The sequence below is a fragment of the Telopea speciosissima genome, chromosome 7 (assembly GCF_018873765.1).
Source record: "Telopea speciosissima isolate NSW1024214 ecotype Mountain lineage chromosome 7, Tspe_v1, whole genome shotgun sequence".
NCBI lineage: Eukaryota > Viridiplantae > Streptophyta > Magnoliopsida > Proteales > Proteaceae > Telopea > Telopea speciosissima.
This window is the reverse complement of record NC_057922.1, coordinates 59,614,266-59,632,629: the sequence shown is the minus strand read 5'-3', so window position 1 is coordinate 59,632,629 and position 18,364 is coordinate 59,614,266. Positions and strand designations below refer to the sequence as shown.

The window sequence follows — 18,364 nt, the reverse complement described above, 5'->3', positions numbered from 1 at the left end:
TTCAGTTCCTCAGATTGGCAACTCAAAGAGGCCGCCGACTGGTAAGGAAATCCTCCCTTTGGTTCCTAATTTGGCCCCGGATGTGGCTTCTAGAGGAGCAGTTCGGCGTGTTGGAGTTATCCCTTCCAGTCCCATTGCCTCTTCGGATTCCTCTGCGAATTTGGCGAGTTCGAATCCTTCTACAGGTCCCTTGGTTTCAGCTCCTCAGATTGACAACTCAAAACGACCTCCGACTGGTAAGGAAATCCCACGTTCGGTTGCTAATTGCGCCCCGGATGTGGCGTCTAGAGGAGTTGTTCGCTGTGCCAGAGCTTTTATCCTTATTGTCAAAGTCCTTTTCATGGTGATTCTGGCTTTCGCAACGAAGAAGCTCGCCATTGGGATAACAATATCAACGTTCCTTCTTCTGTTTCTTGAATGTATTTGTATACGAGTTTTTGGCTTCCTTAAATTATTTCCGAATGCGGAGAAGAGCTTCGACTCTTTTGCAAAAAGGGTTCTGTTCTTATTTGCTTGGCCGAGAAGAGGACCAGAAATTGTTTTTGATTCGCTTAGTAGCGAAAGAAGATGGGGAATCGGTATGACTGATGTTTATCATTCCCGTAATGAACAAGTCCAACTCTCAGAACCTTGTTTCGATATGATTGGTAGAAGATGGAGTTCAGAAACAGAAATGAATTTGCTTGAGCAAAGATGGAGATCAAAAAGTGGTTTTGATTCGAGTAAGATTGATCAAGCTCGGGGCAAAGACGTTCAATGGGTAATGCCTGATTCTGAATTGTTAAGTAGCGAGAAAAGATGGAGATCTGATTCGCTTGAGAAACGCCAAGGTCGAAGCTATACAGCTGGTTCAGATTTATCCAGTTATGGGGAGAGTTTGGGATCCGATGTTAGTGAGTGTGGTCAAGCACGAAGCAATGAAATTCAACATGTAGAACCATTTTTTAGTGAGTTTAGTCGTGAGAAAAGATGGGGAGTTGCAGCTTCTTCCAAAAAGGGGAAGAATTCGGAGAAAGATGAGGAAATTGTTCGAAGTCCAAACCTCATAACTCAGAAGATAAGCAATGGGAAACTCAAATCGAAGAAGTTAAAGAGGCTGCTCCCAAAGAAATTCCGTGGCTCGAAGATAGAGAACCAGCAAGACTCAAATGATGAAGAACAGAGAGTAGCCAGAGGGAAAGAAGGACAAAAGAAACAGAAAGAAGAAGCTAACCCAGATCCACTTGAAGGATATGGTGGAAATAGAGCGGGTAGTTATGGGAATATAATTATGGTTTTGATTGTTCTTGCCGGCCTTGTTCAAGGTCGCATAATGGCAATTTTGCTAACCACGGTCTGGTGTTTCGTGGTAAAATTAGTTCAAACCTTGAACAGAAAATCCTGAAGATATCTTAACATCAGGTCATCCCTCAGAGATGTCAAATGTGAGATCTTGGTGAAAGAACCCTTTTGTATTTATGCTGTTCCTGGGTTCTTTGGGAATTCCTCCCAAGCTTCAAGTTGTATAATCAGAGCTCAGTATCCTTGAAGGTTCAACTTTTTGTTGGCAATACAACTTCGATTTGTTGCACTCTGTAATGGTATACTGTAAATTTTCAGATACAGATTGTAACTTGTGCCTAAAGATGCCAAATTCTCTTTTATGTAACAATGTTTCCTATTTGGAAAAGAGTGGGTGGTAGCAGTGCTACGGGTATTTTTGTTAAACGCAACGGCTTAATATGAACTATTTATTTTTTTACCTTTTAATCATAGCCGTTGAATAAAAAAAGCCATCAACCTGCTCACTGTGAGAGAAGGTTTCTTCTTTTTCCTATTCTTCTTCGTTGCAGGGGAGTGCTTTAGGTGATTTGGGGGATTTTCGATTTTGTCGACAAGGGGGCGATTGGGTTCAGAAGAGGGAGCTCGACTTGGGTCACAACAGTTTCACGGGTAAAATCTCAGAGCAGATTTCCAGATTGAAATCCCTAAGGTCACTATTGTTGAATGACAATCGCCTCTCGGGTGCAATACCAGATACTCATGGATGCTTGTTCTCCAGATTAGGTTCTAGAGATTTAATAGTGTTTCTGTCGGACTAAGTGGGAGTTCCAAAACCAGATAATGGTTTAATGTCAAGAATTGAAGTTGGGCTCACCACTCCATCTGTCTAAGAAAAAACCTTTGCAGCAAAACCTGTAAATTGCCTTGGAGAACTGAAGAAAGACGAAGCATGGCTGATGTATTTGTCCGTGGGAGATGGAAGAGAGGCATGATCAGCCATGAGAGCTTGCTTACTGGTCACTGATCTGGATCTCTTCCTAAGCATGGCTTCGTCTGTCGGATTCCCCCAAACTTATTATTCCCCTGTGTAGCAGAAAATGGAAAATAGAGAAAACATTAGATTTTTGTTTAATCGTTCAAAGATAAGAGTATAATTTCGAATTCGAATTCACTTACAATATTTGGGAGGCTACAGCAACCATTGAACCTATGAAACCGTCATGTAACACAGAAGTTGAGATTGGAAAACTGATTTCCAACACCGCTTAACATATAGAAAAAAAAACCGGGATTTCAATTTTAAGCTTTTTATTATCCAGTACCTAGAAACTAGGAAACCTGAAATGGAATCTCTTCTCTTTAAACCTCTAAAACCTCCATGATCAAAGCAAGAAAGAAAAAAAAAACTTGGCCTTTCTTTTCTTGTTTCTCTTTAAACGAGAGGTTAGTAGCTTTCTTCTAACAAGAATCTCTTCTTAACCAAAGCACACAAACAAACAAGGTTCATGATCAAAATCAGATGGGAAGAAACTGTCGTGACTCGTCATGTTCAACAACAAGCTCACATACGCAGAGACATTGGAAGCGACAAGGCAGTTTGATGAGGAAAACATCAAACTGCTGAAATGGAAATAGTCAGGAGCCTTGCGTGCATCTCTTCCCTCTTCTGATTTATTCTTCTTGTCCTCTTCTTTTTCTGCTTTTTCTTCTGTTTTCTCTTTCCATGCTATGTTCTAGATAGTAGTAGCAGCCCCAGATATTCTGGTTCGATCTCCTCCCTCACCAATCTTTGTTCCTCAAGCTTTAGGGTTAAGATTCCCCCACTTTAGGGCGACTCAACCCCAAGTGCTTGTTGCATAAGTCTTCCTCTTCTATGAGATTCGACCCCTTGATGAGCCATGAAAATGTGATGTCGCCAGATGTGATTTCAAAGCTTCAAATCTCACTTGGTTGTTGTTGATGCTTGGTGATGCTAAAGCTTGTAATCAGTGGAGATCAAGTCATCGTCCTTCACCTGTAATCTTGAGCTGATTGTCGAAGAGATGGAGAGCCGTCGGAGAATTGTCGAAGAGATGGTTTGCAGTGTTGTGAGAGAGGAGAGAGAATGGAACCCTACTTGGTTGGAGAGCCGGTTACAGGTTGAAAACTCAACGGTTAAGATCGACTGGTTAAATCTGAACGGTTGAGATTTAATCGTTGCGTATAACGGTGCGCTTATCCAACTTTATCGATCGTACTGCGACTTTTTTCCCTTTGGAAAAAATCTCCCTTCATCACCTAAGATTCAAGAGTAAAACGGTGTAATGTTCCCATACTCCTCTTCTGTATGTGTGAGTGTTTGAGGTAACTAATGGATTCAGATCCTCTGCAGCGTGCATCGGATGGCTGGGCATTGTCCTTGGGGTGCTTGTGGCCCACCCAGCCTTCAGTTGCGTGTTGTATTGGTGTGCTCGCGCTGGCGCGTTGGAGATGATCCAATCCGGTAACTGATTGGTGCATCAATTGTACTGGATTTTCAGGGTGCATCGATTGTTTTGGATTTGAAGGGTTGAGGTTAATTATGATTGAATCAGAGTTGGAATTGGCCGATGCATATTATTGAGCCATATAGTTGAGATAATCTACACAATTTGCTTATAAACTACTTCAAATGAGAATAAGTGTTTGCCATGGAAAATAGTTTTGCGTCATCAAGAACAAACTAGGGGTGTAAGTTTGGCCCTGTCAACCCTAACCCGTCCTCAGCCGGAACAAGACCTGGGCCCAAATTTTCAACCTGAGGGTGGGTTAGGGTTCGATTTTTCAGACTCGGGGTCAGGGTTGGGTTGGGCTAGGGTTGAGGCCTCAGGCTGAGCCCAACCCGGCTCTACCCGGCCCTGTATGTATATAATTATATATATTATATATTATAAACTTTTTTATTTTTGGTTGAAGGTAATTAACTTTAGGGAAGTAACTTTATAAACATAATATACGTAACCCTAAAACGATGTAGGACAAAATCGTGAAATAAAGTTCATTTAGGTTTGTCCTCTCCTCGGCCGACCTCACATCTCTCTCACTTTTCCTTCTCATTTTGTTTCTCACTTTCATTTTCTGTTTTAGTCGCCGCAACTTCCTTCTTTTCTTAGGTTTTTTTTTTTTTTTTTTTTGGTAAATTCCTTCTCTTCTTAGCCGGCGATCGCAGCCCAGTCATAGGTACTTTCTCTCTCTCTCTCTCTCTCTCTCTCTCACACACAGTTGTTCTATCTCGCGATGCCTCTCTCTATTCCCCTCCCTTGAAATAAAATCACCATCTACCAAAAAAAAAAAAAAAGAAATAAAATCACCATGGTATTTCTCTGGTTTCGGTTCTCCTTCCCCATTAGACTTTCGTAGGTTCAGTTCTTTTTCTTTCACTGCTTCCCTTTCAAGATGGGTTCACTGTCTTAAAAATCAAAATTGATATTATGGATTTTCGTTAGATATTCAGATTTATCCTTTTATTACCGTACCCAACTTTGTTTTTTGTTTGGGTTATCTTTCTTTTAATTGGTGAACATACTTAATTAGTCTTCTTCAACATTTCTTTTATTCTTCGCCCCGCAAAAGCTCTGTTTTGTTTGGCCTTGGTGTTATAAGTTTTCCTTGGGGGAAGGGTTGGGCTTGGGTTGAAGTTTTTAGGCTCTGAATCAGGGTCAGGACGGGCCTAGGTTAAGCTAAAGGTTCCAGAATTGGACTGGGGTTTTAGAAAACCTGGCCTAATCCGACTCTATTTCAGCCCTAGAACAAACTACCGAACCACACCCGACTCTATTTCAGCCCTAGAACAAACTACACGTTGAGTTCTCTATATGACCATTCACCACTTGCAACATGAGTGTTGGATATAGCCAATGGCTTGTAACCTCTATGACCATTCACAACTGCCAACATAGAATACTAATGAGTGTTCGATATAGCCGATGGTTTGTAAAGTCAAGATTAACGACCTTTATAGACTACCCAATGAAGGGTACAATGGTTTGCAAAGTCAAGATCAGCTACGTTTGTAGTTGAAAAAGACAGTCATTTAGGAAATATGTGGACCATGTCAAAGAGATGCCCTATTTTTAATGCGGATATTTTTCATATGTGGTCCATTTTCCATTTGGCACTAAAATCTGTTGTGGTAATAAGTTAGTTCAATCTTAAAATTGGTTGGCATGTTGTCCATATCATAATAAATTCCAGACCAAGGTTCCTGCAACTCTCCTATGAAAGGTTCCTATTTTTCAAGTGTAGATTTCTTAAACTAAGTACAATTTGGGCGGGTACTGCAATAGGAGGTCGATTATTTTTTTATCTTTTTGGGAAAAAGATATATTATATTAAAAAAAAAGGAAAGAATACAGATATTTACAATCTAAATAATTTCTTCTCATTCGCATTCATCCATATCATAATAATAAGAACCTTCGGGAGACTATCTATACACAAATGAATTTCCTGGCATGAATGTAGAAATCCAGTCAGGTAGTAGGCACATCTGTTGATCTCTCTCACATGGTGTGCGAAGACACTTCTACGAAAGCTCCCGCACAAATCATAGATATCCCCAATCAAACCAAGAGTGTACCATGGGATTTGGAATCGATCAGTAATCATCTGTACTGCCAACGAATATGATCGAACTTGAATCTTAGTGTGATTCCATGATCTAGATTTCATAAGACCTCGTTTAATTGCCAGGAGTTCCATCCGCAAGGGTGTTGTCATCCTCTGTCGTGCCTGTAATCATGATTATCGGTTGCCCAGAAGCATCATGAGCAATAGCACCATAACCCCCAAGTAACCCCTGAATTGATCTGTCACAATTCATAGCCACCCAAGCAGGTGGAGGGCGAGGCCATACATGTGGAATTGATCCAGGATGAAAGAAAGAGATCCTAATCTTCCATCAATGAAAGAAGTCCATGTTGGTGTTGGAGTTAGGAATGCGAATATCCATTCTCATGAAATGAGTTCTCGTCTCTCATATGATGGGGTGAAGTACACAACTTGAACTGCTCTCTTGTTGCCGAAAGGCTCTAATCCGATACACCGTGGAAACAATGTTGAACCTTCTAATATGATTAATGAGTGAGTCTCATTTACAATGTTGGGTCATCCATGCAATTTCCTCCTTCCAAGAGAGCACAATATTTCTTATATAACCTCCAAGCTGAAAAATGCTCTTCCATATTACCACAGTGAATGGGCATTGAAAAAACAAGTGGTCTATTATTGTTTCTGAAGAACTTTTGCATAGAAAACATGTTGTATCATTGGTGATACCCTAAGATGTCATCTTAATCCTGGTGGTGAGTCTCTGTTGGAATGCCTACCACGTTAGAAAAGAAAACCTAGGTTGTGTAGTGGAGAACCAAACAAGATTGTGCCAAGTTACTTTATCCTCATGCTCCCACACCACCTCCCAGGCAAATCTGAAGGAACAAAGATTTGAAAGACATACCTTAAATCTCAAGCAAGAGTTCGTGAAGAAAGAGTGCTTCAAGACCGTCAAGAAGATGTTCGCGCATGCACATAGATACACACTTGCATACTTGTAATTGCATACATATAAATGAAACATCATATGCATCATGTAGAGACCTTAGGAGGTTGATATAGAAACCCTCTTGACCTTAGTATAGGTTAACAAAAGGTTGGAACGAAATCCCATAATCGAACCTGTCGAAAAACAGGCAATACAGGGTGCTGGACAATGATCTGGTCTACCGGATCATTCAGCCATTTTTTCCGGATGCTAGCAGAAGCACAACTGGTACGTACCAGTTGGTTGATCCGGTCAACCAAATCAAACTGGATGATCATCCGATCGATCGGATATCGACCAGATCATCCTTCAGGTCTACCGGATGGACAAAAATAGATCTGTTAAAGCACATTTTGCACATGTTTTTAGAGCCTTAAATGAGCCTATAAATAGAGAACATGTCAGTCCTTTGCACCTATCCAATACAATCCAAAAGATCATTATTGAGAAGTGAAAAAGTCTTCTAAAGCTCTATTGATTGAAGTCTACTAGTCTCCATCAATATCATTCAAGATTGAGTTCAACATTCAAGATCTTCACAAGCTTTCATTCTAAAGAAAAATTCTAAAGAAGGTCAAAAGTCACATGCATTCATTTCATATCATTTGACACTTGCAAGGAGTATATGACACACTCATTGCCTAGGTAACTCTTACTCTTTTTCTTGTAATTGTTTTTGTTTCTTGCTCTTGAGTCAGGTGACTCTAGATGGACAAAGTATTCTTGCATTAGTCTAGACTGTACTTAGGTGTGCAAGGGATTCTCTTATCCTTAAAAGATTAGGATCTACTTATCTTAATAAAATATTGTAAAGATATTTTTCCCACCTATTGTATTGAAAGGAAGAGACTAGTGAAATTCTTTCAAGGTTGAGAGGAGTGGATGTAGGCTGGGTTAGCCGAACCACTATAAATCCTGTGTCTTTTTACTTTGAGCACTTTACTTTATTACCTTGCTTTTAATTTCAAGATAAATTGAAAAATTATAAAAAAACCTATATTTCACTAGTGATAACATATTCACCCCCCCCCCTCTAGGTTATCTAACACTAACCTCTTTTGGTTGGGCTTACTGCATTTTGTAAGTTGGAAAATTCATTTTGATCACTGTAGGTTATTTCACTTCTCACCATAATCTGGAGTTAGAAGTTTTTAGCATTGCAGTAGGTCTTGATCATGCTTCTCAACTAACTCTGAAGGTGAAAGAAATTTGGTGCTTGAATAAGTTGTTGCCCGGCCTTCTTCCATCTCCAACTCAAGCAGCATGGCCATGGCCCCTGTTATCTTTTTTTTTTTTTTTCTGATAATCTTAGTGGTCCTATTTTTGTTACAACCAAGGACCCCCTTTTGTTAGCTCTAACTAATTTTTGGGCTACCAAAGCCCAGTAGGACAGACTTTCCTTTGTTCATGATATACCTATAAACTTGCCCTCTTCTTAAATTATTTTTTTTCATCTAAAAAAATGGTGAAGAGAGGAGTTGCAACCTTCTTTTGACTACCCCATGTTTTATTCCTAGAAGTTATTTAATGTAGGATTAAACAAAGGTTTTCAAAATAATTTGAAAATGTCCTTGTTATTATGTAATTATTAAATTTACCACCATTGGAAAATAGAAGTCTTCTACTAAAAGGGCAAAAATGTAAAACTAATTTTGATTACAACAAGATGTATTCTTACTTATTATGGTTAATTAATACTCAATAATTATTAAGGTTTTGGATTTATTTAATTATTTGTATGCGAAGAAAATTCTGGGCACACGGCCAAGGTACTTAGGCTGTGTCTATCTCTCTCCCACTCCCTTGCAAAAGACCACCCCACCCCTCCCCGTGCCACCTACTCATTGTTCCAGGCTACCAGGGTGCCTGGAGCGGGGAGCGGGTAGCGTGCCCATCCTTCACTGTAAGAATATATAGTTAATGGATTTTCTTATCGATATTCCTTAAGGTGTCATATAATTTGTAACCTTATTTTTTTGCCCCTTATTTTATTCCTAAAAGTTATTATTATTATTATTATTTTGGTAGAAAGAGGGTTATTCATTCATGCACGCCCAACGCCAACCAAAGGAAAACAAAATACATAAAACAGATAGAGAACATGATAAACGTAAGGTATGGATAAACGGTATCCAAAACCAAGGAGAGGAAATTGACCCGATCTCACGTGTCATTGACTAGGTCATCCAAAATAGGGGTTGGGTCACAACTACTTCCCTAGATAACAGGCTGTAGACACAGCAAATTTGAAGTGCATGCACATACGTGCCAATAGAGGGGGCCCCATACATGCCGAACAGCCCAACGCCACACTGCCCACATGCTACCACAACCTACTTTCAAACAGACTTGCTGGATCGGCAAAGGTCTGCTGAATTGACGAATGGAGTTTTGATTGACGGCAAGAAGACCACCAGAATTGCCGCCACAACCGACTTTCGAACAGATCTGTAAGGATCTGCTGGATCGACGAGTGGAGCTTTGTCCGACGACAGTAAAGGGTTGTTGAAGATTGAACGACGGCTGGAGCTTCGGAGCCAATGATAATCTCAATGCCACCAACATCTGAGTCGAAATCACCTGCAAACACAAACAAAGAAAAAAGAATAACCTCCCTTGATTGGGAGCCCCTTGGTGTTGTCCATATACAACCCAGAAACTGAAACATAAATTTGGAGCACATAAACTGTGATTGTCTGCCGACGTTGGCAAAAAAACCTAATCAAACACAGAACAGGGAGCTTCAGGAGAGGGGGAGGGGAAGGGGTATGGCGAAAAGTATTGGCAGTGATAGCCATGGTGGGAGCAGAGCGGAAGGGGTGCGGGCGCAGAGGGAGGTGGAGCAAGACACAGTGAGGGCGGGTACATAGAGCAGTGGAGCAAGGCGGAGGGGGGCCAGCCACAGAGGGCAGTGAAACAGAGTGGAAGGCAGGGCAGTGATGATCCATGAAAGGGGGAATGCTTTCCTAGGCAGATTTTCCGTCATCGTTATCATCGTCGTCATCATCAGCATCGTATTTGGTAGCGGTTCCAAGGATCATGCAAAAGAAGCTAAGGAGGAGATGGGAAGTTTGGATTACACGCACTAACAACGAAGAGACCTAACACGCACAGCGGCAAAAAAAAACCCTAATGCACAGTGGCGGAAAAAACCCTAACGATCTTCAATTGATTATTTGTGCAATAGCGGAAAAACCCTTGATGCACAATGGTGGAAAACATTGTAATGAAATCCTTTACGAGCCAGAAGAACAGAAAAGGAAGAACAGCAAAGGAAGCAATTTAACAGAGAGACTGAAAACCCTAATGAACGAAAGGACTAAGGAGAGAAATGAAGTGCTTACTAGAGTCAATTCTATCCCAAAAGTGACAGAATTTGTACAATCGCATGGAACAACCGACAAAAAACACAGGAATAGAAATCAATAATAAAAACGTGAAGACAGATTCATAAGAGAAAGAAAGAGGGAGATTACAGTCTTCTTCGCGGTGACCATGCTTGCCGCTCTAACAAAAACAATTAATTACATTTCCATCCTCGCACCTCATATTTATGCAAAGCCATGAAAAATGCATTTTTTTTCCTAAAAGTTATTTAATGCAAAACTAAAGGGGAAAGTTTTCATACACGGTCGTGTAAACTGTGTATGTGAGAAGGTGGGAGTTTCAAGGCATTAATTAATGGGTGGGGATTTATAACTTTTCCAACTCTTTGTGAGAGGCCCTCTCACATACACGGTTTACACTCCTGTGTATGAAAACTTTCTCCAAAACTAAATATTGGGGTAAAAAAAAGGTTTTCAAAAAATTGAAAGTTGTAATACAACATTTAATGTTGTTCCAATGTGAAAGGACATATTTAACCTTATTGATATACTTTTGGGAATATGAAAAAATGGCAATTAAATGAATATGTCAAGTTCTAAAATACTCTTATAGAGGTGTCATTCAATACTCCCTTAAGACAACACACTTCTTGTAGATCCTTGAGATTTGCTCACCTATCATGTAACCCCCAAATTTTTTAAAACCTGATTTACAGACCCAGAAAACGGAATACATGTTCCATTAGAGTCAACAGTTAACTGCTGATGTCAGACAACAACCCTCTGCCTTAATCGATGGGACCCACTAACGCTTAAAAATGAACATTTTTTTTTCAATTTTTTATTCTGAACTTCATCTTCTTCGTCTTTCTCTAGCGCACACACCTGCCTCTCCGCCCTTCCCCACCCCCCCTCCCCCACCCCTTTCCTTCCCTGCAATCCCACTCTGTTTCTCCTGCAACGCCGCCCCACCACCCTTTCCTCACTCCCCTGTACGGTGAGGATTTCTCCGATTCTGCATCCCTCTCCTCCTCTTTGACTCTTTCTTTGTCCGAGTCAGTTTTCAGATCTGGTATTTGTTTCCGTTATTTTTTATCGATCTGTTCACGTTCTTACTCCTCGTGTAGCTGCTGCTGCTGCCCTTCTCTTCCCTGCCCCGCAAAATCCAGCTTTTATTCTCCTATCACTTCCTTTCCTCTCCCAAAACAAAAATCCCTCTGATATATATATAAAATCTTCCTACCTTTTGCTTGCTTCTACTTGAGAAAGGGATCTGGAAATAGAAAATTCATAAAAGAAAATAAAAAACAAGAAAAAAATCTGAATGGAAATTAGAATTATAATCATTTAGGAAAGGATAGATGGACTATGAAGGGGAAACGAAAGATTGGAAAAAGGAAACGAAAGATTGGAAAAAGGAAAACTCTTAAATGATTAAAAGCACTCACCAGTGGAATTGTCGTTTTTTTTTTTATCTTTCTAGTATGGGATTTCTCTTCTGCACGATCCCACATCTAGAGCTTGCAGGAAGAAAGAAAGAAAGCTCTCACTACAATGAGGGTCGGTGCCTTCTTCTTTGACCAGGACGACTCAGAGCCGAAATAAGACAAGCCATGGGCGATTCAAGAGGGGAGAAGTGAGTGCCGCCTTCTTTTTGTGGCTCTCTTCTGTTTTCTGATATTCAAATTCAGATCTTCGACAAAAAAAAATAACGGAAACAAGATCGATAGCAGCGGAAAGGAAAGAATTTGTTCAAAAAGATTTACACGATCGAAACATCGTAACGTTGAAATGAAGAAGAGGATGGCGATGGCGGTTGTCCTGCCACGGTAATGGCGGTGGTCTTCCCTCACAGCGATGGCGATTGTCCTCTCTCACGGAAATGGCGGCAGAGGGTTGTTTGAGATGAAGAAGAGAAAGAAGAGTAAAGAGAAAAGGAAAAAGCAATCGATTTAGGATGCTTTTTTTTTTATTTTTTCCGTTTTTATGGGTAAAAGATTGTTTGATTTCCTCATTTACGGTCTACTACATCAGCAGTTAACCACCGATTCTAATAGAACATGTATTTCGTCCATGTTCTGGGTCTGGAAGTCAAGTTTTAAAAAACTTGGGGACTCCATGATAGGTGAACAAACTTTAAGGTCTACGAGAAGTTTACTCACATTTTTTTAATGAGTATAGTAAGTCTTATCATTTCATTTAAAAAATACATTAAATAGCTTTTAATTTTTATCTCTCTCCTCACACAATAGGAGCGGATATATCATTTCATAGGAAAGAGGAGAAAGATAGACATGGGGAGATGCCAATGTACGCTACATAGCCAGACAGAAAACAATCACGAATTTTTTACTTACCCATCAAAGATTAAGTTAAATAATTTTTAGGAATTAGACAATGGCCAATGTGTTTTTTTTTTTTTTTTTTTTTGTTAAAAAGACAATTAACAAATTACAAGAATGGAAAAAAGAATGATGCGCAGTCCCGTTCCCCTATGCCCTCTCACAAGGAGCTATGAAATGATCAAGCGAGTCCCTTAATGGATTTCTGCGTGAGAAATTTTGGACTTATTTAAATCTTAGAGAAGAAATCTCTGTGGAGAGCGTGGCCCTTATGCACGCATGAGGGCCAGTAGGAACATGCGTTGAAGCATAACAGGGCAAGTATTTCCACCTTTCATGGGGTAGGCGATCATTTCACCCCCCCCAACCCTTTTCTCCTTTCCCTCTGTGTCTGCACGCAAGGACCACGCTCCCCACAGAAACCATTTCCCCATAAATATTTGAGACATTTGAATATCCAACACTAGGGGTGTAACCCCAAGGGATCAGCTCAGTTGGCAAAAGACCAACTCCTCAAATAAGAGGTCATGAGTTCAAATCACATTGGGGCCTATCCCCCCCCCCCCCCCCCCCAAATTAAAATCTCTCCAATTCCAAAAAAACAAAACTAGGGGTGTAAGCTTGGCCCTGTAGGCCCAAGCCCTCCCTAGCCCATCCTGAGCCCAAATAGGGTTTGGGCTGGATTTTTCAACCCTGAGGGCGAGTTAGGATTGAGAATTTCAAGCCCTAGGTCAGGGTTGGGCCAGACTAGGGTAAATAACATCTAACAAAAGTATTTAACATTTGATTTTTTTTTGGTTAAACTATAAGATAACATCTCAACAAAGGCTTTCATTTTCTGTAAAATTGTAACACAAAGTTGTACGTGTTCAAGATGTGATGCTCATCATGTGTCTCTTTTTTTTAATGCATAGAATCAAGGTCAATCAGGACTAACCCAGCCCGATGAAGGTCAATCAGGGCCGACCTGAGCGCAATAGGATTGAGCCTACGCTGAGATATCTTAGCCCAACCTTAGGGCCGGGTTGGGCTTGGGCTGAGCTGAGAGTTCTCAGGTTGGCTGGGGTTTTAAACCCGGCCCTGTTTCACCCGTATCCAAAACCATTGAGGAACCAATACCAGATTGTCAAACCGTCCCTAAACCAAATTTTGTAACCGTCTGACGAGAAGTGACAAGCAACCATCTTTTTTAGATAATCAGAGAAGGAATCATCTTGATTATCCGCAACCGTCCAGTTTGACCCCTTAAGTCGTGATGTTTTGTTTGACACTATTGACGCAATTGCGAGTTGCGACACCTTTACCTTACCCCTACTTATGGCACGGATCTGTAAGTTGAAGAATCTCCCAAAGTCCCAAGTGCCTTGTTCGAACGCACCGCCAATAAAACGTGCAAATGATTCCGTATTCCGTACTCATTTGTATTTTCCATCTCAGGTACCCTCTCCCTTCATTCTTATCAAAAAAAAAACTCTCTCACTTCATCACAACACGACACCTCCGTTGATGCGATCAAAAAAATAAAGGATAATTTACACATATCATCCCTGAGGTTTGACAAAAGGATATTTTTACCCTCCAATTTTAAAAAATTCTACGTACCCCCTTGAGGTTTGCAAATAGCAACAAATAAGCCCATTCCGTCAATTCATTACTAACAGTGTTAAAAATAAGAGATGAACTGACAAGATTACCCTTGCAAAAAACAGAAAAAAAAAAAAAAAAAAAAAAAAAAAACCTGCAACTCATCTTCCCCAAATGGATTGGGGAAGATGAGTTGCAGGTTTCACAACCCTTTCAACCCTTAAGGAATTTAGGGTTTCAAATTGGAAAAAAATCCAAGGCTGTTAGAATCCGAGCTCAGCAGATATTACAACTCTGCTTCTTCGGTCCGATTGGAGAACTTTCGTGGAGGCAACCGGACATCGGCATCCAAATGATTGAACTCACAAGCTGAAAATACCCATCAAAATATATTCCTGCTAAATCAGAAAGTAATCAAAACCTATATTCCAAAAAAAAAACCCGTAAGTTCATCGATGAGAACGGATTAGTCCATGTAACAATCGTCGATTAATTTGTCACTTTTGCAGCACTTCAATATGTTGATCCACTCAAAACATCATCTACCAATTGACCAATCGATTGGGTCAACTCTAATTGGAGCACCACACTTGTAATCTGGATTCAGAACACCATTGATTCTCTATTTTGGGGGAGGAAATAATGCAGTTCTGTTCATATCAAGTGGGATCTTACAAACCTGTAATTGGAAGATATCTTTGGTTTTGATCTCGTCCATGGTGGTTGGTAAGAAATACTATTTCGACAATGGAATGACTAGTTTCCAATTTTCTCATCTTTGGCTTTATCAGGAGGAAGATCAGATATCTTGCCCTCTTCTTCTTCCTGGTTCTCTTATTCTACAAGGACTTCGATTTAAGGCACAACTAACCCGAGCATCTCTGCAATTTCTTCTTCTTCTCTTCTTCTTCATCGAAGAACGAAGAATAGTAAAATCTCTGTCAACTCTCAGCTCTTGAACCGCGCACTGAGAATACGTACACGTTCTCACAACCAGAGTAAGCTTTGTTCATTTGTATTGCAATAAACCAATCTTCAAAATTGATTTCTTCGCAATTAAAAAGAGTGATACGAGCTATCCATCCTATTTTGTAATCAGATGAAATGTGCAAATTTATACTAACTCCACAGTTATCAGCACAAGGTAATGGATTTGGATTTGGGCATGGTAGGGATTTGAAACCCTAATTTAGGGCAGAAGCAGAAGTGGAATGGGGAGGAAGATGAGTTGCAAGTGAGCGAAGGGTTCAGATTTGGGGTTTTTCCCTAATTTGAAACCCTAAATTGCCAAGGGCAATTTCGTCAATTCAAATCTAAATTTTAACACAGTTAGTCATGAACTGACAGAATGGGCTTATTTGTTACCATTTGCAAACCTTAGGGGGGGTACGCAGATTTTTTCAAAACTGGGGGGTAAAAATATCCTTTCGTCAAACCTTAGGGGTGGTATGTGTAAATTACCCAAAAATAAAATAGAAAAGAAGACACCTTCACATAAACCCCTGGATTGGCATCGACATGTACTTTTGAGTAAAATCTAAATATGTAGGAAAGCGGTGGAAAATAAGGAAAATTACATGATTAGCTACTTTTGGGTTTTCATTTACCAAACTGTCCACTCTATGTTTGAGTTAACAAAAATAAACAAAAACAAGTTAAGGTTTACAAAACTAGACAAAATAGTGTCTCTCCCTCCCACGCTTACTTTTTTAGACATTTTTACCCCTGTCATTGCCTTCTCGCCCAGGCATCCTCCATTCCCTACAACCCTACCCTTGTCCTAGCCACCACCATTCTCTGCTATCCCAAGTAATAGAGGAAATAAAAAGAGATTTTTTCAAAGGGGAATTGCCGAAGAAGGAAGGAGAGTAACTGTTTTGTCTAGTTTTATAAAACTAAACTTGTTTTTGTCTATTTTTATTAACTCAAACATAGAGTGAACAGTTTTATAAATTTTTTTTTTTTTTTGGTAACTGAGCATTTATTCAGAGGGACGGGGTTTACACATGGTATCACCTTTGCAAAGGTTGATTAACCATGAAGAGGAAACCGCCAAGTTGTCATACCCGTAATAGACAACGCCTTCTTGGCCAAGGTATCGGCACAACATTGCTTAACCTTGGAATATAAACAAACCGGCATTTACAAAACATAGTAGACTACGATGTCCTCAACTATGGGGAGAATGTATATGGGAGGAGAGGAATCCTTGCCACGAGAAAGAAGATCCAACAATTCTTTGCGATCCGACTCTACCATGATGTCCTCAATGCAATCACCCAATGCGTGTAGTAATCCGGACCTAATAGCCAAAGCTTCTCCTTGAAGAGGAGTAGTGAAATGCGGGGATCCGATACCGCCAGTGCAGAGTCCAGTTGAGTTTCTTACAACAAAGCCAATACTGGATAGCTTACGTTCTCCATGAATAGACGCGTCGCAGATTCAGCTTCATAGAGGGGTAAGGAGGAGGGGTCCACCTTGTATCTTGTTGGCGTGCTATGAGGTGAAGCTTGGTTTGGCAATGCTGTATCTCTTTTTGAGCTCCAAAATTCCTCATAGGCCTTGACCGTCATAGAGCAAACTGCGAAGGAGAGGTAGTTGTTTGATTGAAGATGGAGTTATTCCTCGCTTTCCGGATGAACCAAGAGAGAAAGGAACAGAGACTAATGACTAAATGACCATTAGCTTTATCCTTAGCGAGAAGTTTGGTCCACTAGATATCCACTCCACTAAGGTCATATTCTCACATCCAAAGTTAATAGTAAGAGGGGAGCGAACCGGATCGCCGAGCAAACTCACATTGAAAGAGAATGTGATCGATGGATTCAATAGGTTCACTACATCGATGACAAGTGGGTCCACGGTAATCGCCGATGGTGGAGGCCTTCCCTGTTGCTAAGCCAAAACCGCAGGCCTTCCAAAGAAAAGTCTTAATCTTGGGAATGCTCTTACAACCCCAAATTAATTTCCATACCGGCTTGGGCACTTGAGGGATAATAGTACCGGAGGGTGAGGCTTTAAGCTTGTCTTTGAGAGCTTGTTGATTACACAAAAAGTGATAAGCTGATTTAACTGTGAATATCCCATTTCGAGTACCACCCCAAATTTGAATGTCCTCTTTTGGAAATAAAGGAAGTTGGACTTCTAAGATCACTCTGATATCATCTGGATGGAACCATTTATTAAGCTCTTCTTCTTTCCAGACCATGTTGGTAGGATCAATAAGTTGAGAAACCCAAATAAGAGGGCAATCTTCGGGTTTCCGATGTTGCACTTTAAAATCTAGGTTACTAGGTAACCAATTATCATCCCAAATCGATTTGGTTGCCTTTGCCCACCACCCGGAGAAGACCAGCTTTAAGAACATCTCTCCCTTCAATTATACTTCTCCACCCCCAAGAGGGTTTTGAACCTGCTTTTGCCTGAAGAAAGGAGCATTTGGGAAAATAGATTTGCTTCATTAAATTCCCCACATTGTGTTTGGTTGCTGCCACAGCCGCCAGCCACCTTAGCAAGCATAGCTTTGTTATGCAGTTGAGAATCTCAAATCCAAGCCCCCCGATTCTTTAGAAAGGCACATCCTTTTCCAAGAGATCCACTTGAGTTTCTTATTCGCATCTTGGCCACCCCAATAGAAATCGAAGCCATCTTTTAAGTTGGGTGTGATGAGTGGTTGGTAGCTTGAAATGAGAGGCAGTGAAATTGTTCATTGAAAAAGCAACCGCTTTAACAACACTTCCTTACCGCTTGAGAAAGAAGATGGTTCTTCCATCCTTGAAGTCTCTTGCTGGTTCTTTCCCCAAGCTCTCTAAATAGCTGAACTTTAGACACTCCAAACTCGGTTGGGAGACCTAGATATTTCCTAGGGCCATCGCCATACTTAATATGCAAGATCTTAGAGAACCATCTCTTGATACGTGGAGGAGTGTTGGGGCTGTATGTAATCAAGGATTTGTTCAAGTTGATGGCTTGTCCGGCGGCACAATAAGTATCAATGCAGTGTTTTAAAGTATGGATTTCTTGCACTTGACCTTAGAAAAGAGAATACAATCATCAAGAAATAACAAATGGGAAATGGGGCTCATACGATTTACGATCTTAATGCCAGAATGGTACCCAATGCTTCACCCTAGAGAGAACACAACTTAAGGCTTGAGCACAAATAATGAAGATAGAGGCCTTTGGAAGGGGTGATTGTGCCTCTAGTAGCTCCATTAATTAACATATGATATCTCACGAGGTTATGCAACTCATCACCATAGATATCCAATGATCCGAAAAGCCCAAAGCTC

The 18,364-nt window shown here is 40.5% G+C and overlaps 1 long non-coding RNA gene across 1 annotated transcript; it reads left to right on the top strand.

Moving 5' to 3' along the window:
* The first annotated feature begins 1,192 nt into the window (after nucleotides 1-1,192).
* LOC122667206 lies at nucleotides 1,193-15,334 on the top strand. The gene is made up of 3 exons (XR_006333773.1): nucleotides 1,193-1,671; nucleotides 9,795-9,807; nucleotides 15,324-15,334. It is a non-coding gene; the product is annotated as an uncharacterized LOC122667206 (long non-coding RNA).
* Nucleotides 15,335-18,364: the final 3,030 nt, after the last annotated feature.